The following is a 6,414-nucleotide window of genomic DNA, read 5'->3' as shown; positions in this document are numbered from 1 at the left end:
TGTTTGACAGCACGGTCGCACTATCAAACAACAAATTTGAAACATATAACAATTATGAAGAAAATACTGTTGCCACTCTTATTTGTTTGAATGTGTGTGTGTTGTCTTTTTTATAATTTTTATCATTACTGTACAGTCCCGACCTTTTTTGTATAGTTTTTTGTTTTTTGAAATCCAAAATACAAAATTGTGCGTTTGCTTTCGTATCATTTATAATATTCGAAGCTAAATGCTTTGTCATTGTTTTCAAATGAGCTTTATTGTACAAAAAAGCTTTTGTTTAGTGGGTAAGCTTTTATTTTGTTTCTGTTTATTTAATGTGGTTTTGTCTGCGCATGTCTCATACAATACCGTTATTATTTATATTTGGCGTCATTGCCGTAAACGTTCACGCCTTCGGTAGCCGTGATCGTCTAGTGGTTAGGACCCTACGTTGTGGCCGTAGTAACCCAGGTTCGAATCCTGGTCACGGCAATGTTGAAATAAACGTTGTCACGGAGAAGGTTTACTTTTTTTGTTTGTTTAATTTTGTTTTTTTTTTTCATAGTTGATTAAATGTTAGTAAATATATATACATATATATTTTGCTGATCGGTTAGTCTAGAACTGTGACTTACTCCACCCCTGTAATGTTTGTATTTAAAATGTGATATTTTCAGTGTCAGATAAGGCTGAGTTTTTTTTTTTTTTTGAAATTCGTACAAGAAAGGCACTAAAAGTATTAAATGTGGTACCATTTGTACCGGTTGAGGTAGAACACTTAGAAGTGTTGGGGTGTTGGATTGGGTTATGTAGGAACATTATTTGACACAGCCCCTATTTAAGGTACCGTCCATTATATTATTTTGAAGGATTTCGTTGCATTTCCAAACTGAATTTTCATTTCAGGTTCTGGGAATGTGAGAAAAACTTTGATATAAAAATCTATAAATGTTTTGACATAGCCTCCATATAATTTCATAACAATTCAACAATCTCGAAGGAAAAATGACATGCAATTGAACGAAGTTAAATATATGATCTTTATATAGAAGTGAACCGACAACATCAATCCATACACATGCCTTTCTGCAACCTATGCTAAATTTCATTTCATTCGGACAGATTTATAGTTGTTTGCGTACAATGGGCAAATTTTTATACCCTCTATCATAGTATGGAGGGTATATTAATTTTGTCATTCGTTTGTAACTCATCGAAATATTCATTTCCGACCCTATAAAGTATATATATGATCAGGGTAAAATTCTAAGACGATCTAGCCATGTCCGTCATCCGTCTGTTGTAATCACGCTGTAATCTTCTGAAGGAATTGCATAGGATTATCTTTTGTCTGCAGGCAGGTCAAGTTCGAAGATGGGATATATCGGTCCACGTTTAGGCATAGCTCCCATATAAGGGTACCCGCCAAATTTCGGTATTTTGGGGGTCTTGAGCTCGTTTTTCAGCCGAATTCGCTGAAATTTGGTACATAGGGTTCTAATTGGATACTAAATGTCTCCACAAAAAATTATAAGTATAGGTCCATATTTTATGGTAGCCCCCATATAACGCTACCGCCTAATTTTCAGTATTTTGGGGGTTTTGGTCGTATTTTTCCACCCAATTGGCTGTAATTTAGTATTTTGAGTTCTTAATAGGTACCAAATCTCTCTACAAAAAATTATGTATATAGGTCAATTTTTTCGGGTAGCCCCCATATAAGGGTACCCCCCAATTTTCGGTATTTTGGGGTTCTTGAGCGCGTTTTTCAGCCGAATTTGATGTTTTGTAGTCGTATATGGTAACACATCTCTCTACCAACAATTATTAATATTCGCACCCTTTTTGGGGTAGTCCCCATATAAACCCCTTTTTTATATTAAAATAGTTATCTGATTTGTTCCGCGTTTTGGGTTTGGTTATAAGACTCTATTTTAATCATTTCAACTGCGGAGGATAGCGAGATAAAAAATAGAACGTAAGGTTCCAAAATGAACTATAGCCGCTGAACTAGCCCCTGTGTGGAGGTTTCAGAAGGAGTGGACCGATATTCCCCATCTTCGAATTTAAATTGTCAATTAAAAATTTCTGAAATTTGTATTATGGTTTACATAATCCGTTTTTAGACATGTCGGTATAGGTCCACTTTTTGGTATGTTCCCTATATTTTCATTTATAGTACCTGTCAGTATATCTATGGTGGAGGGTATCCAACGTTCGGCCCGGCCGAACTTAACGCTTTTTCACTTGTTTTAAATCGATTCATAGCAAACTTTATACAGCTATTCGGTATGCCGCACTGTTCAAAATTTAATCTCAATTCTACAACCGTTCGAAATATACGTGAAAGGTATGTCTGCATTCTAGTCTCAATGTGATATGTTGTGGAAAATGTCGTGTCAATCTGACAAACAGTAGGAGTTTGCACCATTTACGTCAAATCGAACGAAAATATATATGTGGAAGCTATATGTAAATCTTAACCGATTTCAAGGAAACTTGCCAGAGATTAATTTATATTTACTTCAGTACATTGTACAAAATTGTGTGCACAACTTACATATCTTAATCTGAACCGATTTCGCGAAACTTAACATACATCATTCTAGACTTAATTCAGTACTCTATGCCAAATTTCGTACAAATCATTCTAAACTTAATTCAGTACTCTATGCCAAATTTCGTACAAATCGAAAGATATATAGGGGCTTTAGTGCACCATTTACATTAAATCGGGCGAAAATATATATGTGAGCTATATCTAACTCTGAACCGATTTTCACGAAACTTAATGTATATCATTCTAGACTTAATTCAGAACGTTATGCCCAATTTCGTACAAATCGAAAGATATATAAGGACTTTGGTGTACCACTTAGATTAAATCGGACGATAATATATATGTCAGTTATATCTGAACCAATTTTCACGAATCTTAACACATTTCATTCTGGACTTAATTCAGTACGCTATGCCAAAATCGGAAGACTTTTCAGGGACTTTGGTGCACCATTTACATTAAATCGGGCGAAACTATATAGTACATTGTTTACAATTTAACATCAACAATTTAACATCAACATAGTGATTATATGCATATTCTCAAAACGGAACCATGTATCAATCCCGTTTCCTTTTGCCTGTTACAAACATATGCACAAAGATATAATGTTGAAGGGTATAAAAGGTTTTATCCCATCTATTAGCATGTTTCGGTAATGCTATTTTTTGTGTTTTGCTCGCTCCTTATTAACGCTTTGTAATTTTGAAGGTTTTCGCGGCAAATCAAAATAATTGAATTGGAATATATTTTCTCGATACTTTGTAACATAATGTGCAAAAAAATATATATTCTGAAGTGAAAACTGATTAATGAAAGGACATAACCAAATGAAGGAAATATTTTTTCTGGCTTTTTTTCAAAAGGAAATTCTAATTAAGCAGGACATCACATACAGGTGCATATCAAGGAATATGAAGGCATGTTACACATACATACATAAAATGTATTATAGAGCAGTGAACAATGGAATATTCTGAAGGTGCATTGCCCGTATATGTGAATAAATAAGTTGTGGTAAAGGGTTACAACATATATCCTAATATTTTAAAGGGAATAAATTAAGCAGGACATATTTAGTTACAGTTACAGAGCCATGCTAAGAGAACAATTTTTTTCTTTAATATGTAATAATAATTTAAATGTTCGCACCATGACAACCCTTTAAAGTCATATTGCGGTAAATTGCAATATACTTTCCTATACAGATAATGTGAAACTGTTGTTGTTTTTGTTGGCTACTACGCGAATGAACAACGAAGGCAGGTTGCATGAAATCTTGTTAACTCATATGAACTTTGTTTAGGATCTAAAATTTTCCTAGTGAATGAAATTTAATCAATTAATTAATGCTTCAATTACTCCGGATGGACGTTGAGAGGCAGAAAAAAATAATAAAAAATTTTAAATTGCATTGGACATATTTGCGATTTAACAGGACACTGCATGAAACTCATGAAAGTGTATATTTTGCAAATTTCACTGCAACATTCATAGGAATTAAAGGACAAATAAATGGTCATATTGTAATCACAATTGATTGCAATTTGATATTTAGGTGTATTAGATTATAGTTTATAGTTTCCCAAAAAAAAAATCTTAAAAATGTACCGCATGAAAATTTTTATACGCTCCACATGAGGTGTATGATGAATTTCTTATAATGTTTCCGGAGACCCCATAAAGTATATATATTCAGGCTCAGAAGAAAAATAATATGTCGATATCCATGTGATATTTTTGTCTTTCCGCTAGTCTCTTGAAATCCTGATGGAGCTCGTAATTTTTAAGATAAAGTTTCGAAATTGTGCACTTGCAAAGCTACTACTTCCAGGATTTGGTTTTCAAAGTGGCACATATCGGATTATGTTATGGTATATGTGGGGTGGTGGGTCATTCTATTTTCGGATATAGCTGATTTTTTTACGCCATTTCCAAAGTGGCTGTCATTTGGCATTTCTTAGAAAATTTGAAATACATGGGCCATTGTGTCACCATAGACACCATATAATGGTCTCGCAAATTTTAAAGGCTTTAGCCGCATTTTTGCACTAGCAGTAGCTGTAGTTTGCATTTCCAGTGTATTTTCATGATTTTACACGCCTGTCTGTCCATGTTAAATTGGCGCAGGCCATTTATTTGGCCCCTGGACGACCCCTATGGAAATTGGAGAAAATCGGTTCAGCTCCCATATATATTTTCGTTCGATTAATGTAAATGGTGTACCAAAGTGCCTATATATCTTTAGATTTGCTCGATTATCGGCATAGAGTACTGAATTAAGTCTAGAATGATGTGTGTTAAGTTTTCTGAAAATCGGTTCAGATTAAGATATAGCTCCCATATACATTTTCGTTCCATTTAATGTAAATAGTGTATCAAAGCCCATATATATATTTCGATTTGCACGAAATTTGACATAGCTTACTCAGTAAAGCCTAGAATGATGTGTGGTAAGCTTCGTGAAAATCGGTTAAGATTTACATATAGCTCCCATATATATTTTCATCCGATTTTATGTAAATGATGCACGAAAGTCTCTATATATCTTTCGATTTGCACGAAATTTCGGAAAGCTGACTGAACTGAGTCTTGAATGACGTGTGCTTTGTTTCCTGAAAATGGGTTCAGATTTAGATATATCTCCCATATATATTTTCGTCCGATTTTATGTTAATGGTGCGCCAAATCCATACATATCTTTCGATTTTCACGAATTTGGCATAGCGTACTTTTTAAAGTCTAGAATTATGTGTGTTAGGTTTCGTGAATATCGGTTCAGATTTAGATATGACTCACATATATATTTTTGCCCGATTTAAGGTGAATGGAGTACCAAAGTCCCTATATTTTGTTCGATTTGGACGCAATTTGGTATAGCGTACTGAATTAAGTCTAGAATGTTGTGTGTTTAATTTCGTAAAATTCTGTTCAAATTTAGATATAGCTCCTATATGTCTTTTCTTCCGATTTTATGTAAATTTTTGCACTAAAGACCCAGAGATTGTCGGATTCGCACATTAAAATCGAGCATAGGATACAGAAAGGCATGTGTATGGATTGTGTTAGTCGGCCCAGCTCGACTTTACTACTTTTCTTACAGGTTTCTCATGGCTTTTTCGGTATATTCAAGAAGAAGAACTATGTGTGTGTGTGTTTAATTTCGTGAAAATCGGTTCAAATTTAGATATAACTTCACATATGTCTTTTCTTCCGATTTTATGTAAATTGTGCACTAAAGACTCAAAGTTTGTCGGATTCGCATATAATTTTATACAATGTACTGAAATCAGGGACGTACGCAGGGGGGGCCCGTCCCCCCCCCCCCCCCCGAAATTAATTTTTTTCACAGTAAATTTATGTTTGTAACAGCGAATTTTTTCATTTTGTACTACCGGGCCCCCCCCGAAATGAAATCCTGTGTACGTTGCTGACTGAAATTAATATAAATTAATTTGTCCGAATGAAATTAAATTTAGCATAGGTTGCAGAAAGGCATGTGTATGGATTGGTGTTAGTCGGCCCAGCTCGACTTTACTACTTTCGGTATATTTAAGGTCCTATCATGAGTTTTCTCCTAGAAGCCCCCATTAATTTTGGAGGCTTGGTTTTTTAAAGATTTTATTTTAGGAGGCTATTAGACGGTAGAGAGGAACTATTAGACCACAAGACGTGGATTTTTAAGGATATTCTTCGAGAGGAACTATTAGACTGCAAGGCGCGGATTTTTAAAGATATTTTTCGAGAGGAACTATTAGACCGCAAGGTGTGGATTTTAAAAGATTTTTTTTCGAGATATTTATTTATATATTTTTTTATTGTAACTGTTAAAACGCAATCCGCAGATTTTTATAGAATTATAGAATATTGAA

At 34.2% G+C, this 6,414-nt stretch overlaps 1 non-coding gene across 1 annotated transcript; it reads left to right on the top strand.

Annotated features, from left to right (window-relative positions):
- The first annotated feature begins 402 nt into the window (after positions 1-402).
- Trnah-gug (transfer RNA histidin (anticodon GUG)) lies at positions 403-474 on the top strand. Its single transcript has one exon. It is a non-coding gene; the product is annotated as a tRNA-His (tRNA).
- The last annotated feature ends 5,940 nt before the right edge of the window (positions 475-6,414 follow it).

Source organism: Musca vetustissima, unplaced genomic scaffold, assembly GCF_032173495.1.
Source record: "Musca vetustissima isolate MV318-11 ecotype Yass unplaced genomic scaffold, APGP_CSIRO_Mvet_v1 utg9576, whole genome shotgun sequence".
NCBI lineage: Eukaryota > Metazoa > Arthropoda > Insecta > Diptera > Muscidae > Musca > Musca vetustissima.
The sequence above is the reverse complement of the archived record's forward strand: the minus strand, read 5'-3'. Positions and strand labels throughout refer to the sequence as shown.